Source organism: Prionailurus viverrinus, chromosome C2 (genome assembly GCF_022837055.1).
Source record: "Prionailurus viverrinus isolate Anna chromosome C2, UM_Priviv_1.0, whole genome shotgun sequence".
In the NCBI taxonomy this organism is placed as follows: Eukaryota; Metazoa; Chordata; class Mammalia; order Carnivora; family Felidae; genus Prionailurus; species Prionailurus viverrinus.
The window spans coordinates 77,838,345-77,855,823 of NC_062569.1; the positions used below are offsets into that span (position 1 = coordinate 77,838,345).

Genomic DNA, 17,479 nt, shown 5'->3' on the forward strand with positions numbered 1-17,479 from the left:
TGGGTCTCAGAAGTAAGCAAATGAGACAGATGACTATCACAGATGATAAATTTATAAAGCAAAGTCCTGCCAATGACTGACTGGAAAGGATAGGTTTTTATCTTTCCTTTCCTACATAATGCCAACTGCTTTTCCTAAATACATGAAATAAGCTCGGAACTGTAAGATTATATTTAGAAGTCATAAGAGTCTCATGATTTTTTGATGGTGACATCATGGCAGCTACCCCTCAATTGTTATCAAATGTTTTTGGACATTTTAGACAGAAAATGACTAAGCTTATTGTTGTTAGAATGTTGTTAGTAAATGAAAAGGGAGAGTCAGACAACTTGACATAGAAAGCACTTCTTCCGGGTGCCTGGGTGGCTCAGTCGGTTAAGTGTCTCTTGATTTCAGCTTAGGTCATGATCTGGTTCATGAGTTTGAGCCCTGTGTTAAGCTCCACAGTGACAGCACGGAGCCTGCTTGGGATTCTCTCTCTCCCTTTCTCATTGGCCCTCCCACCCGCACACTCTCTCTCTCAAAATAAATAAACATTAAAAAAAAGAGAAAAGACTATGTTAAAAAAAAAAACAACAAAGCACTTCTCCAATGCAGTGCACATTCCGGTGGTTCTCAGCACTGTCCCTTTGTCATTCGTCACCTTTCCTCTCATAAAGTTTTGGAAAAGTAATAAGGAAAGGTGTTGATACCCCAGTGTAAACAAAAGTTACATGTCCTTGAAAAGTCTACTTTTCTTTATCTAAAGAAAATCATTTATAATCACTACTTTACCTACGTTTAGAAAGTAAGCAATTATGGTATCACTCAATTTTCCTATTTAAGCTTTTGGAAATGTCTTGACATTTTCACAATGTTATTTAAAAAGTTACCAGATCTGCTGACGAGACTAACACCAGAGGATAAACCAGAGTTGTCCAGAAAGAAAAACTTTATAATGGCTTCAGGAACCATATATACCCATTTTAAAAGAGAATCTAAACTGCCAGCTAGGTCTAATGTCTTGATTTCTTCAAATCCAGTGTGTATCATATCATTTTGCCTGCAAAATATATGATACTTTTTACTACCCTCAAATTGTCTTCTACCTGAAATCTTATGTTCTCTACACAAAGGCAGAGTTCAAGAAATATTTGATGAGTGCTCTGGTCTGAATGTTTGTGTTCCCCGCCCCCTCCCAAGTTCCTATGTTGAAATCCTAATCCCCAATGTGGTGGTATTAGGAAGAGGGCTTTGGGGAGATGATTAGGTCATGAGGGTAGAGCCATGTGAGGACAAAACGAGAAGAGAGCCTTCACCCCACCATGCCGGCACCCTGATCTCAAACTTCCTGCCTCCAGAACTTGAGAAATAAATTTATGTTGTTTATGTTACCCTGTCCGTGGTGTTTTATTACAGCGGCCTGAATGGACTAAGACATTGAGCGACTGAATGGATTATGTTTCCAATGAATTCTTAACCTTGAAGGCTGGGACTCCATTTCCCCTACAAGGCAAAGCAGTGTTAGTCATAAATATTTTTTCCCCAGGAATGAACCATTCGAAAGAGAGAAAAGAATGTGGAACACGGCCAGAGTGAGATTTAAAGTTTCTCAGATCCCTGACAAGAAAATCATTAGGGGCCGTTGGAGTGGTAAGGAAGAAGGCTCAGCTCTCTACAGGGACCAGGGGATGTGTGAAGGAACCTAATTATGGCACGCATTAGTCAGAGATAGTGGTGTATTTAAAGCAGGAACTTAGAAGCCCAAGCAATGCTCCTTGCTTTCAGTCTGTTCCCTCCTTTGTAAAATGAGATATGTGATGCTGCCTTGAGAAATAAAATGGCACAGCACCTTGCAGATGGTGCAATGATGTTGTGTATTAATACACTGTGCTTTCAAAAATAGAGTATTTAACTTCGCACAGGCAACTTACTAAACGATGACAGAGACCCAGGACTACAAAGCATGGTAATGAATTGGAATTTAAAAAGATCATGAACTCCTAAGGAAATTGGAAAATAAATGCCAAAAAAGTTGAGTATGTAAGTTGATAAACATTTTCTACAATTTAAAACTCTGAGTTTAAGCTCAGAGTTATAGAAGATGGGCCCATAAAGCCAATGGTGCCCTGACAAATATTCCTGGTGAGTATGGAACATATTCATTGTTATAAATATTTCATTATTCATTCATTCATTCATTCATTCATTCAATCATCCATTCATCCATTCACTGAGCATATTCTATGAGTCAAGCATCCTGGAGATGCTGAGGACAGGACGGTATGCCCAACAAACATGGCCCTTTCTTCATGGCATGTACAATTTTGTGAGGAATCTGACTTTTAGCATCATCTCATAGATGCGTGTATAGTTAGACCTCACAGGGCCTCACAGTTCACTTCATTCAGGCCCCTACATTTATAAGGACACTGAGACCCAAAGGAATTACAGTAATTGTTCAAGGTCTTGGAGCTTCTGCTATTAGAGAAGAGAGGAAGCAAGAGCTTCTGTCATTTCGGTAATCTACTGCACTGACAGAAATGGGAGACATTTCACTCCTCCACTTTGTACATTAAAAATAGAGTACATAAACCTTTTTTCAACAAAAACAAAAATATCACATTACACCTGGTTGAAAGAAAGTATTCTAGAACAAAGAAAAAAATGAGTAAGAACAAACCTCTGGAAAAGAACAAGGTAGACAGATCAAGACAGAGGCAGCCACATAGACTCCTTAGGATTTACTTTGCACCGAACTGCTCCTACATACATTATTTTATTTGATCTTCCCAACCCAGTGAGAAAGCTACTTCCAGTGTCCCCTCTTTATAGATGAGAAAACCCAGACTCAAAAGGGTAAGTAATCTGTCACAGTCTCGTAGCTGTAAGTGGTCAGGATTCCTACCTAAACACTGCTTAGTGTTCTACCACATTGCCTCCTAGAGGGAATCTGAGAGAAAAAGACTAAATAAAAAAGGAATTAAAAGGAATAGGGAAAGAGATGGAGAAGAAAGACAACACCAGAGAAGAGAGTGGAAGAATACTTTCTGCCAACTCTCAGGGTCTGTATCCTCATGTTTACTCTGCATTCTTCAGCTGGAGGGACACCTGATAACACCTGCATCCACTCGACTCACACCTTCCCTCTCCCTAGGCCACTAAAATGCCCAGAATCCCTCCCCCACTCCTACTGGCAACCAACATTTCTTGACTCCAGTAGCCTTTACTTATTATCAGTCCTTGCCTCCCACTCTACCTAAAAGATCTCATTCTCCCTTCTATATTCCAGTTGGCCAATATCTTCTGCTTATTTAGACAACTGCAGGAACTTTGGAGACCTGGTATCTTCCACAGTCAGTCACTGACTGGCCAGATAACACATTGCTACCATGGATACCATTTCTCTCCCCAAATGTCTTGTCCCTCCTGCAACTGACTCTAGACAATGCCCTCTCAATGCCACGTGTGAGGCAAGAACACTTTGGACTATCTGTACTCCTACTGGAGTATAATAACTCTGTTAAGGATCCATGCACAAATATACATGGAATATTTATATATCCCATATAAATATGGGATTTATACCTCTGCTTGTCAGGGGTAGGAAAGACAAGGACGGCTATCTGATTAGATTTAAGCCCACATCTGTGGATATGCACCATAAAGTACAGTGTATTGCTTTGTAGACCAGCATAACACCATTTTAAATTTAGATATTATAGTTCACAGACCAATCAACTTAACTTATTAGAAAACTCCTTGGGACATTTTTCTGACACAGTGATCAAAAATCAGGCCTGATCCTGGGGCACCTGAGTGGCTCAGTTGGTTAAGCATCTGACTTCAGCTCAGGTCATGATCTTGGAGTTCATGAGTTCCTGCCCCACATTGGGCTCTGTGCTGAGAGCTCAGAGCCTGGATGGAGCTTGCTTTGGTTTCTGTGTCTCCCTCTCTCTCTTCCCCTCCCCCATTCTTTCTCTCTCTCTGTCAAAAATAAACAAACATTAAAATTTTTTTTTAAAAAAAATCTGGCCTGATCCTAGCCAATGCAATAAGTCAAGAAAAATAAATAAAAGGCAAAAGGATTAGAAAGGAAAAATATAACTGTCATTATTCACAGATGGCCTAATTGGGTATGTAGAAAATATAAAAGTATCCACAAAATAGAAGAATCAATAGGCTAATTTATGAAGATGATTGGCAACAAGGCTAATGTGAAAAAGAACTATTTCTGTAGACCTATGAAATCTAAAAAGTAAATTTATAATAGCAACAAATAACATCAAATACCTGGGAACACATCTAATAAAAGACATGTAGGATGTCTCAGCTGAAAACTACAAAACCCAAGAAAATCACAGAATTCTCCATAAATGGAGGACTATATCATGTTCATGGGTTGGAAAGCGTAATATTATAGAGATATCAATTCTTCCCAAATTTATCTATAGGCTCAATGTAACCCCAACCTAAACCTCAGCACTACCCAGAAATGAGAATAAAGAAATTACAACTACATGGACAACATGGAATCTCACAAATATGTTGAGTGAGAGCCAGACACAAAAGATTTAGGCACCATTCAAAAGGAGATAGAACCAATATACGGTGTTTAAAATCAGGATCGAGGTTACTCTGAGGGTAGTGCCTATTCAGGGGCCACAAGGGGTCTTGTATTCTGAGAAGCTTTCTGGGTCCTGATCCAAATGCTTGTACAGCTTGTCAAACTGTACTCTTACGATTGCTCTACATTATTTCAAGTCAGTTTCTTTTTTTTAATTAAGTATTAGAATTTTAATACCAGGATTGTTCACATACAGTGTTATTTTAGGAAAAATATGGAACGCTTCATGAGTTTGTGTGTCATCCTTGCACAGGGGCTGTGCTGATCTTCTCTGTATCGTTCCAAGTTTAGTATGTGTGTTGAAGTGAGACCAAATTCCTCATTTTTAAAGAGAGCAGCCCTGTTAAACAGCATCATTGAGTTAATACTTATGAAGATTTCTCAAATTTTAAAAAATCTTTATTCTGTGAGGGTAGAGAAGCAGTCTTCCAAAGAAATAGCCCAATTGTTTTAAAATAGAAAAAAATAGACAAACTGGCCCATTCAAGAGAAATAATAATTCCCTCTGCTGACAAAATCTGTTTCCTGCCCACAAGTACAGGCTTGTGGACTCTGTCCAAGGGAGCTACCCCATGCCAGTGCTGGCAGTGAACTTCACTATTACAGCACATACGATCAAAACAAAGGAAAACACTTTTGTTGAATGTTATGATGAACGACAGTTTGATTCAAAATGAATTTCTTTTTTTAAGAAAGACAAAACCCACCTCGTCTAATAAGCCTTTCCTCTAGTGTTTCATAATCATCCAAGTTTCAATTTGCCACTGACTTTGTTGTGAATACATGTAACATTTAGGTAGTTGCTGAGTGTTAAAGAAATTGCCAATCAGTTACACTGCAGTCTGGGTGGGGTGGGGCGAAGACTAGTTGTTTCTCCTGCTTCACACACAGGCTTTGCCCACCGTCCCCTGGTAATCGTCATTCAGGTTTTGCTTTGGGGTTTTCCTCCTCCCTTCTTCAGTTTCAATACCTTCATCTGGGGCAGACTAATCTTTCCCAAATCAGCTGTGCAGGCCTGCCCTTGGGGGAGGACCTTATTTGGTCACACTCGACAGCCACGATCTTCTTACTTCACATGGAAAGTTGTGTCTCATGACGGAAGTTGACCAGAATACCAACACCTGCCTCCAAATGGCATGTCCACGAGGCTGTGTCTGAGGTGGCTAGCCTATGTCTCTCGAGCCTCTCAGAGCCCTTCTGAACAAACGTGATGCGGAATATAGTCGTGGTCAGAGACTTCTCGAGATTCCAGAGTCGTAATCCTAAAGTGAAGGTCTATTCTTAAGCTTACTACTCTCTTTGCCGCTGGATTTAGGTCACTGTTCCTCACTTAGACCACTACCATCCCACTTCACTTCCCTCCACAGAAAGGAAATATGTACTGTTTAGTTCAAGAATGGGGGCGGGGGGTGGAGAGAGCCCAAGACGTCTGCCCATACTGTTCTTCGGTTACGGCAGTGAGTGGAGCATGAGGTAAGAAGGCAGAGGGAAAGACCATCAAGCAGAAGGACATGTGAGTATGAAAAGGACACTGGTCAAATAGAACCAAAGAAGCCACCCAGAAAGAGCAAGTGTGATCTCTTCTCTTCTCATTTACCCTCTACTTGTCAGAGTACCCTACTGGCAAAGACCAGAGGGCTTTAAGTCACCAGATGTAGTGTCCCTTGGGACCTGTGGTTTGAACAGCACAACAAAGCCAACAGGCCTACTTTCCAATATACCGCTGCCTTTCCTTAGCTCTCGCCTTTTCTGGACAAATTTTGAGACAAAGCGCAAATAGCTAGTTCTAAGAAAAAAAAGATTAGATACAATTAGGCTTAGTTTTTATATTCTACCATATTACCAGAAGAGGTCAGAAAGAGGTCTTTATTTTAGGGCTGAGTAGATTAAAAATTCATTTCAAGCATAAAATATATTCCTAATGTCTCAATATTCTTTGTAATTGCTATCGCAGTCCTGGTGAATGACAAGGACAGGAGATAATACCCTGTTCTGGGAACCGAGAAGGTTTAAGGCAGATAAAGTAAGTGGGTAAGTTCTGGCACTTCAAAAGAGCATCTGGAAAAGGAGATGCCTTTTGGATTTCCAAACCAAATAAAAAACATACTCAAACCCATTGTAATAGTTAACGTTAATTTTGCCCAGCAACGGTTTCCAAAAATAAAAATTTGAAATGTTATCAAATGCAGTTAGGGGGCACAAGATCCAAAAGCAGAATTGGAGGAGGTATGAGACAATGTGCTGTTTTCTTTCATATCTAACACAGCTAACCTTGGTAAGCATAAATTTAAAAACTGAATATAGTGAAAAATCATCCATAAATAGTAAAGTCAACTATTTAGTAAGCTGTGCTAAAAAATTTCAATGATTCCCTCCAAAGCCCTCTCCTCAAACACGCACAAACTATCTCTGACCTAAGTATCTCCATCTGACTTGCTCTGTTCTTTTACCAGTATTTTAAAGTCAACACATGGGGCGCCTGGGTGGCGCAGTTGGTTAAGCGTCCGACTTCAGCTCAGGTCACGATCTTGCGGTCCATGAGTTCAAGCCCCGCATCAGGCTCTGGGCTGATGGCTCAGAGCCTGGGGCCTGCTTCTGATTCTGTGTCTCCTTCTCTCTCTGCCCCTCCCCCCTTCATGCTCTGTGTCTCTCTGTCTCAAAAATAAATAAACGTTAAAAAAATTTTTTTTAAGTCAACACAATAACATGGATATAAGAGTGAGAGAATCAGCACCCTATAGGACATTTCTGTGCCTCAGGCCAGCATTTCTATATGTTTGCATTTCTACATATCCTTTAAATGCACCCCCAAAAGTCAACAGCTAAAAAACAACTGTCTAGGGCCCTTCAAAAAAGGGTCAATGTTATGGGGGAAAAAGGGATAGACTGTTGTAAAGAAGATAAAAAAGACATAACAGTAAATACAATATACGATTCTTACTTGAATCCGAGAACAAAGCCAATGATAGTGTCAGCTAGAAAAGACATTTAAGGGACAACTGGGGAATTCTGAATATTACTGAATAAAAGTTAATTTTCTTAGGTTATGTAGAATATCGTTAATCTTTGAAGATGTACACTAAAGTATTTGGGGGTGAAATATTATGTCTACAACTTGCTTTTGAATGGTTCAGAAAGAAAAAAAAATCTATACACAGAGAAATGAAGCAAATACAGGAATATGTTTTGAAAATCAATCAATAAGACAGATATTATACCCCGTCTCCTCTGAGATACTCAGAGGAAAAAAACGCTTTTTTTTTTTTTTAATTTTTTCAACGTTTATTTATTTTTGGGACAGAGAGAGACAGAGCATGAATGGGGGAGGGGCAGAGAGAGAGGGAGACACAGAATCGGAAACAGGCTCCAGGCTCCGAGCCATCAGCCCAGAGCCGGACGCGGGGCTCGAACTCCCGGACCGTGAGATCGTGACCTGGCTGAAGTCTGACACTTAACCCACTGCGCCACCCACGCGCCCCAAAAAACGCCTTTCTTATGGTTGACTAACAGGTCAAAAGTAGATGTGCTAACAACTTCAAAACCATGCATTCACACATGAAGAAAGCCACCCTGGGCCCATTACCAAATTGGAAGGATACTATCCCGTTTATCCCTGACCATGTTTGGGTGATGCAGCCCAGGGAATCTAAAATTACACCAAGACAAATGTTGGTTACATTCTAACATCTAAGCCAGTAGTTCTCAAATACTTTTTTTGGCCTTGGTCTACTCAGGAGAAGAGAACACCCAAGAGGGTAAAATGAAAAGTGCCACTGCTATCATCATGACTATGGTCCACGGCCACCTCTATCACTGCCTGCGTAAAAAGACAGTAATTACACAAGTACAAAATATCAAAAAAAGTAAAATCTATCAGTAATTCCACATACACATTAATACATACATAATGGGAACTAAAACATATGCCCAACTCAAGACCACAAAGCATTCTTACTCCTTGTAAACACATGTAAATACATACGCACAACAGGTTCAGAACATTACCAGAACAGGTGGACAACTCCTTAGATTTTATCCCTAGAGTCCTCAAGAGGACACAATGTAGTCATCACCAATCTGTGAAGGTTGGGAGAATGAAAAAGAATTAAAGTTCTCTTCCTTGAGGTTCCTTCATTCTCTTCCCTTCTAAGCAGCTAATTTGGCTCCTTCTGTCCATAAAGGGTGGGCAGGGCCAGGAGAAGCAGCTTGAAATGGGCAGCCTTGGCCTTTGGTGCTCTGAGCCTTAGAGAGAAAAGGCACAAGAGTTTCTGGAGGCTCCAACTGGTCTAACTTAGCCTACCAGGCTAGATCAGAAAGGTATGTGGACTAAAGACCCAAGTTGTATTTTAAAAGTATGTTGGCTTAGAGAATCCCCCGTGCATTTATGTTTTGGGAATCAAGGATGGCAGTAGGACTCTGCTGTGGAATCAAAACTCTCTATATAACTCATGGGAAATATGACAAACATCTGGTGCAGCCAACATCTAGGTCAGCATACACATGCACGGACTAAGATTTCAGGACAGACTCATTCTGCAGTCCCAAACTGTAAGAATGGCTGCATTCGTCCTCAGCAAAATCCCACATTAAGAAAGCAAGGCTTCCTCTCCGGGATTGAATGTGGTATCAGTAGGTACAGGGAAAGTTCTCTTCAGGATTAGCACAGTGGCAGTATTTTCAGATTGGTGATTAATCATGGTGGTGGTTACGGTGTTGATTACTCCAGGTTATATTTTCCTACTTGTCAAGTTGCTTGTTGGGGACCAAAGGACTGAATATCATCACCCTGGTGGTCTATTTCTGGGCCCCAAGGTAGAGAACCAACCATGAGGTAGGAGAATTCATCAATTAGCAATTATAGAAGCCCTTCTTATATGACCAATATTATCTTCTGTACGATAAATAACGCAAGAGCCAAATTAGGATCTGATAAAGCTAGTTCCCGGAACATCTGGCTTCAGGAATCAGATTTCTTCTATGCAGTGGGGAAAACGTACAGTCAGCAAAAGAGAGGCTTCAGGAATTGGGTGTGTGGACAACAAACAAACAAAAAACCCACTCTATTTTTTCATGATTTAGAGCTAAAAACTTGGGGTAACACAGTAAGCCGAAGGAAAAAAAAAAAGACTTTGACCTTACTATCATGACATGAATTATGGAAAAGGCAGATCCAAAAAGTAGGGTTAGGGTTACACTGCTATTTGAAAAGGGCTAACCTAAGAGTGACATTCAAGTCTTATGACCCTGCATGAACATGGCTGGGGAATACTAGAGTGAAACAACAACAACAACAACAAACCCCAAAAATGATGACAAAACAAAACAAAACCCCAAACAAACAAACAAACAAAAAAACCCTGGAGCCAGGCCTTGCTCAAGGAAAAGGGTGAGGGAAGAAGATACCTTTCTTTGCTCATAAGAGTGGATGAAGTTATATCAAATATTTGGAAATTCAAGAGCTGGAAACTTCTTGGGGATGCAAGCTTAGGAATCCCACTGGGATGATAGGTACTTACTTGAAAGACAGGGTGGAGATTTGGTCTCTGGAGAACTCACTCCCAATTCACAAATGGGGTGGCAGAAAAACAGGGTTAGCGGGGACATCAAAAGATTACTTCAGAATTCTGAAAATGGAAACCCAGAGGCCTTGCATACAAGAGTTAGAAATTAAAGGGAGGAAAAGGAGCTTAGAAAAGAACTGGCCCAACTTTGAAAATGTATAAATAGCTTTGGTGGAGAGTGGTATCTGAAATATCTCTAAGTGGCCACCTGCAAAGGCAGTAGAATTCCTCCCAGGGTATAGGAATTAGAGTTATTGATAGAACTTCTTCCACCTGGGTTTCAAATCAGACAACAGAATTGATACCACGAGGCAGTTAAAACCACGAAGCCAGGCTGTGTAAGCCCCTCTTCCATTTTCTGTTTACCTTGGATATCCCTAAATCTCTAGGGACTGGAGCTGACGGCAACATGGGTCTAGGCCGTGCCATGGATACACGTGGAGCTTGCAGAACATTGCTTTCTCTGGGGAAAGGCTGGCTGTTCACAGGATTGGCATCGGATCAGTGACAGGATGCTGCAGTGCTCACACTGGCTCTGGAAAGCGAAGGGTTTCTAAATTTTGTTTTGTGTAGGGCCGGCGTTATGGCATTTTATGCCCTCACGACTCCCTGGAATGTGGAATGTATGATGCGAGACAGATTCAACTACAGAGAAATCTAGTTCCAAGGATGCTGAACCACATCTGCAGTTCCAGCTCAAGGGGCCCCCCAGCCTGTAGCTTCTGTTAGACCCTCACACAAAGCCCTTCTGGCTAGGGTAAAAGCAGGAAAAGACAAAAAAAAAAAAAAAAAAAAAAAAAAGAAGAGAAAAAAAACCACGGTGGTTTTACACTTACAAGAGGTTTTAAGTTTCTCTGTAGGAAAGGGGGATTGACTTGACAGGGATTATGCTTCACAGGAAAGGGCTTTATTGGGGTGTTTTCTACTGTTGGGATCATATTATTTGAGCTATAATGTTTATATCATCTAGTGACTTCATATAATGGGGAGGGGAAGGGGGTGGTTTGGAGGTTTGCCTCTGCTAGGCTCAGCTCAACGATTACAACATCCCGCAAATAAATGGCCTCCCTCCCCTCCCCCTTCTTCCACCGTCTCTTCCAGCAATGGCAGCAGCTGGCTGGCAGAACTAGCACATGGTATCTCAGAATCAAATCACCAACCGAAATACTACTCGCCATAAGATGAAAAACTAAATTTCGCCCACGAAAGTCAGTTTGGGAGGTCACTGTGTAACGTACAACTGTATTACCTCTCAGGCCGACCACTCAGAATATGGGGGCGGGAGGCACCCTAGCCTCCAGGCAGGGGCTCAAGGCTTCCCCTGCCTCTTTACTCCCCCTCCAGAGAGGAGAAAATGTGATCCAAGTCAAGGATGACACCCAAGTTCTATAGGAGAGACAGCGAGGGGGACAGCTTTGGCTCAGAAGAGCAGAAGTGATCCTCAGAGCTATTTGTGTCTTCTCTTGCAAGGGGCTGGAAGCTACTCTCCACCGGCAAAGGCTGAGTGGGCCCCGGGAAGAGCTCAGGTCGATAATGGCCTATTATAGGCCTTAGGAGCAAGAGTCCTCACGGCTGACCTGTGGTCCTGAGGAGAGTTTGCCAGGGTAAAAAGTTGGCTTGTCGTGTCTTTCTCTGGTCATCTAGGAGGACCAGTTGCTAAACGGAATTTGGGATACTGATCTTGTCCTTTCTTTACCTCTGTCAGTATAACCATAACAACACAGGTGATTTTTAAAGGTTTCTATTCTAAATCTGGCTGAAACACAAGGAAATCGATTCCGTACATGAATCCTCCTTAAAAGAGGTGGTGGTGTTAGGAGGAGGAACCCTCTTTGGAGGTAGGTACTGAATCAGGAATGTCCTGATTCACAGATGGGAAACTGTGGGTAAGAACAAGTGTCTATCACGGAACAGCTCCCTCTTGTCCTCAGCACAAAATTGCAAATCTTCCGAATAGTCATTTCCAAACAGAAAACCTGCTATCAAAGAAGGAAGATAATTTAATGCCAACGGTAGCAGAGTTGTTGTTGTTGTTTTGACACAGATGAATTAGTTGCAGGTTTACTTCAGGGTCACATTCTCCATACCACAGTATTATTTTTGTAACAGCCTGGATCTGGGTAGTTCCTTCTCTTCAAAGGACGCATTTATCCCAACAATTTAGAATTGTTACTTTAGAATTTGAAAATGGAAACCCAGAGGCCTTGAATAGAAGAGTTAGAAATTAGACGACAAGGAGATTCGAAAAGAACTGGCCCAACTTTGAAGGAGGGCTTGTGTATTAACAGATATGAGGCTCTTTCACAGAACGAATATATCTAATTGCATAAATGTGTCACATCCCCAAATTTGTGGGCCGTGGAGAAACCAAAGCATCTGACAGTCAAGTAAAAGGCTTATGCGAGTGTACAGAGCTGACTCAGAGGAGAGTCAGGATAAAAATAAGCGGTTCTTCTGGCTTTAAATGCACCACCCCGTTACAACTACCACGGGGTGGGGCTTTTTTAGACCCACAGCCTGGAGAACTGGCTTCCACCTGGGGCATTTGGTTACTTTCAAGCTTAAGAGACCAGCAGGAAGGAGCACCTGGGTGGCTCAGTCGGTTGAGCATCTAACTCTTGATTTCAGCTCGGGTCATGATCCCAGGGTCGTGGGAGTGAGCCCTGCATTGGGGCTCCGTGCTGAGTGTGGAGCCTGCTTAAGATTCTCTTCCTCCCTCCCTCAGTCCCTCTCCCTCACTCAAGCTCTCTCTTTCTCAAATTAAAAAACAAAAAACAGAACACAGACAGAGGGTAGCAGGATAAAAAGGTAGCTGACTGGCCTCCTTGCCCCAAAAGGAAAATTTGAACATTGTTCTTATTAATTCCTTTCCTGGGGCAGCTGTTCAAAGAATTTTAATATTCGACTTTTGCCAATATGACAGACAACTTATTTATTTACTTTTCATTTGTGAGAAATAGGTCTAAAGAGAGCCTTTGTGGGGTGCCCGGGTGGCTCAGTTGGTTACGCATCCTACTCTTGATATGAGATCAGGTCCCAATCTCCAGGTCGTGAGTTCAAGCCCCATATTGGGCTCCACACTGGGTGTGGAACCTACTTAAATAAATAAATGAAAATACTTAAAAAATTTTTTTAAGTAAATAAATACTGAGAGCCTTTGCAGCAGAGATGACAGGATGGTTTCCTCTACTGTGGGCCTTATGTCAACGACAGCAGATTTTACCACGGAGAGCTGCTCATCGGGCAACACACCAGCAAGAAAAGGGGAAACAGGGCATTTTTCCTGAATGGTGAAAAAAATGCAACACTAAACCTTCTTCAACATCCCTCTTATAATTTATTCCCAATTTACATGATTCTTCTCTAAGCCGGCATTAAAGAAAAGTGCTAATAATACTTTTATTATCATTAAAAAGTCTTTTAAGTGGGACTTAGGCACTGTGGACAATTTCATCTTTGACTTCAAACTTAAAATCTGACAGGAGAAAATCCCAACTCTAGAGAAATTAGGAAATCAGCTTCTCCGAGAACTGTTCTATCTATGGCCCTCCTCCTAAAAGCAGAAACTGGGCAAGTGCGTCAAGGGTGCCTACACTGTGACTTGTTCTGTAGCACATGCAGTTTTACTGGGAAACATAGCATTAGCTGCACAAAGTCTAAATGCAGCCTGGGAAGAGTTGGCTTGAGGATGTGTTTGAAGGAGGAATCAGAAAATGAGAACTAGTCCTAACTAGTTTTTTTCCTATTTATCTCTGAGGTCATCCCAAGGACTCTCAGAACTGGGGTTTTGAGATCCTTTACTGCTCTAAGCGGTTAGAGGCTGGTGTCGGGGGCTGTTGAAAGACGGGAGTGGGAAGGGTTCATAACAGAGAGCGGGCTGGTGTGCAAAATGCATTCACCAAGTAGTGGCTGTGTGCAGTGCTCAGTGCTATGGCTCCAGCAGTTATAAAGAAACGTAGCACAGGGATTCTCTGCTTTTGGAGACACTTAGAGCCTAAGAGAAATTGTTTCCTGTTTCAACAAGAATGTGAGTCGGGAAGCAGGGACTAAGTTTAATATTCATCAAAATACAGAAGACATTAAAACCCAATGCTGCTTTTTCCTTATTCCTCAAGAAAGATTCCTTGGAGAGGGAAAGGAATTGAGGGGCAGAAATCTTCTGACTTGAGTAGCCCTCGTCACTGTGATGTCATCACCACTAAATTATTCTCTATTAAGATTCAGATTTCAACACTTGGGGTAGGCACTCCAGGATCTGGTCTTTACTGTGGGCCTGCAGCCACGTAGAAGACACAGCCTCCTCGTCTATTCTACCTTTTCTATGGGAAAAGTATAAAGGACCCTCATTAAGTGCCCTTTCAGGCAGTCACAAAGCATTTCCAGGCACTCAGCTGAAAAGTGTTTATGTAAGCTGAAGTCCTCCTCAGCCCCTCCGGAGAAGCACAGATATCAGCATCCTCTTACACAGCTGATATCTAGGGTTACCTCCTGAGAGGTTTCAAAGTCTCTCACAAAAGAACAATCTGCCCAGGCCTGTTCTTTTTTTAATGGGGAAAGGAAGACATTCCTGCAGGCCCAATTTATAGTGAGGGAAATATTTCAGGGGAAAAAAAAAAAACACCACGTTATAGCAAAACAGAAATGCAACAGTCTCATCTCAGTGGTGAGGATGAGGGATAGGAACTCAGAAGAGCTCTTTAAAACCCTGAGGCAGCTGCACTGAATCATTACTACTAAGTTTTGGGTTGCTTTTTCACGGATTGTCCTTTCCATGCTTATCCGGTGGCCCTGGTTTAGCCCGCACGGCCCTTGTCCTGACCGCACGTGTCTGTGAGCTGTTGGCCAAGATGGTGGAGGATGTCTCAGGTGGGTGCAGCTGAGGCAAGCAGACCCCTAGAACCTGGCCTCACTTCAGGGGAGGAGGCCTCTCGGGTTTTGAGGTTGCACAGAGGCTGGGTTCTTTCTGGTACTTCCTGTGATGTTCATTTGAGGAGACAAGGCATTTGATGAGTGCCCAGCGGAAGGGTCACAGCCGGAGTGAAGCTCCCCCGTAGCTGAGTAACAGTCTGGGAAGTATCATTTTAAAATGACATGTATCCGACCACAGTGGCAAATGAAACAGGACAGAGAAGGCCAAGGAGTAGGGAAATTACAGCTTTGTCATTCCCAAGTCCAAATGTAAGCCTGAGCAGGAGACCTCTGCTGCGCTGTGGCAGGCAAACACCCGAGCTTCAGTCCCGGAGGCGAGGCTGGAGCTTGGAGGGGAAGAGCAGGCAGCAATCTTCACTGGGAGCTAAAGCCACAGCCCCACGGCAAGCGGGAGATAAAAGGGTAATATCCTTGGATCAAGTCTCAACACCTCTCTCTCCAGGGAAGCTAAACCACCCTCTCCTATTAGCACCCCCTTTAGACAGCTACAGAGACAGAGACAAAAAGAGGCGGGCGGCCTCATTGGGCAGTAGCAGCCCTACCCCAGAAGCCCAGGCCGGCAGCCTGGCAGTGGCGGGGTTAAAGCCAGCACTTAAAAGAAAACTGGAACCCCATTAAGCCCGGGCTCATTAAGCCCAGGCTCGGAGAACAGGGAGCAGCGGGGAAGCCAAAGGAAACTAATTTTGGAGGTTCTCCAAGCTGCCAATCACAAGCATATTTCTAACAGTCCCAGTGTTGTTTGAGTTGGTTGTTTTTCCACAGGCTGCACAATAGGGTCTGGTTATTCATTGAAAAAGTCTGCAAGGGAGCCCCGCCCTCCATTCACAACCAATTTGGAATGCTCCATTCAGGCAAGAGGGGGACTCAGCAGCTCAGCTCGCTGGGGCAGACGGAACAGAGCCCAGCTGTCGCCACAGGGACGCTTGCTCGCCCAGCGCGCTGTGTTTATGTAAGAAATTCAGACACTGCAGGCGCCTGCCTGCTCTGCACCCTCCCTAAGATTCAGATGGCCAAGACCCTGGCTGAAATCTGAAATCTGCAAGGATGTGCAAGTCAGCTGTAAGGTCAGCAAGTGCCCTCTGGCAAAAGAAAACTATCCAGTGCTGCCCTGTTCAGAATCTGACTATAGCTACCAGCTGAGAGAAACAGACTTCACAGGTATTTCTCCTGCCTCCCGGGGGCAAGCTGGTTTGTATTAGAGGACAGCTCTCTATGGAACTCAGCCTTTCCAGACTCCCTGCTTTTCCATTCACTGCCAATAGCTACATCAGGAGCCACCTGGCATCCTCCCCAAGGGAGAGGGTCTCTGGAGACACTACTAGATTCTCTGGCTGCAGAGGGGGGAGGGTGCAAGCCACCTATTACGAACAGCTTCACAGTTCTTTTACTGGTTTCACATCGGGCTTGGAAGGTTTATAATCTGTGCGTGCTCACACACACACACACACACACACACACACACACATACCATGCCCAAGAGACATCAAAAGGTAAGAGCATAAGTATCTGGGGTTGGCGGGTGAAAACTACTCCAAGGACAACGCAAAGTACAAGGCTAAAAACTGGTTAGGTTTCTTCGAGAATTTTTCCCAACTTTTCAATAATTACCCTGAAGGAGATCTGATAAAGCCAGTCTGACAGCCAGAGTTTATTGCAAGAAAAGCATACTACTTTATGAAAATCAAATCCAGGAGGTAAATTAGCACATGGGTTGTTTCCTTTTTTCCATAACACATTTGGCTATTTTCAAATACCTTCTGTTTCCCTCTTCTCATTGCCTGCCCCCATTACCAACACTAGTGAACCCAGATGGAGACATGGGAAGCATTCCTCTATAGTTTTTCTGACCACAGAATCCCCATTTGGTGCCTTGGCTGCTCTGCAGACCAGTGGCAAACTCCTGGCCTCTTGATAGCTAGATCTTATCTTTCTCCCTGGAGTCTTTGCACCCTACACTGCCGCTTTCCCCCAGATGCTTCCTCCTCCTGGGCAGGGGAGCCCCCTTTATTTGCTATAGAGGGGCTCTTCTCCTTGAGAGGAGCTGCTACTCCATTGTCATCTACCTGCCAAGCCTAAAGGTGTTCTTATATTGTGGTTACACACACACACACGCACACACATTCACACGCGCCCACCAGTATCTACACTAGGGGCCAGCATCTACACTACGGCCCCTCCTTTAAGCTGAGCCTCTCAGAAGGCTGGGACAATGACAGAAACCGACGACCAAAGCCTCTGTTAAATGAGCTTGATGAGTTCACAAAATGAATTTTTAAAAAAGCAACCTAATCCGGTACTGGCATCAGCATGCCTGGCACTTGTCCAAGAGCTGGGAGCTGCAACATGACAAGACTCTGAGCTCCTTGGATTCCAAGAGGAGAAG

The 17,479-nt window shown here is 43.1% G+C and overlaps 1 protein-coding gene and 1 non-coding gene across 2 annotated transcripts in view; both read right to left on the minus strand.

Moving 5' to 3' along the window:
- Positions 1-17,479, minus strand: part of ETV5 (ETS variant transcription factor 5) — a 61,327-nt gene that overhangs the window by 34,444 nt on the left and 9,404 nt on the right. The window lies entirely within an intron of this gene.
- On the minus strand, positions 4,815-4,917 carry LOC125175805 (U6 spliceosomal RNA). Its single transcript, XR_007155980.1, has one exon. It is a non-coding gene; the product is annotated as a U6 spliceosomal RNA (small nuclear RNA).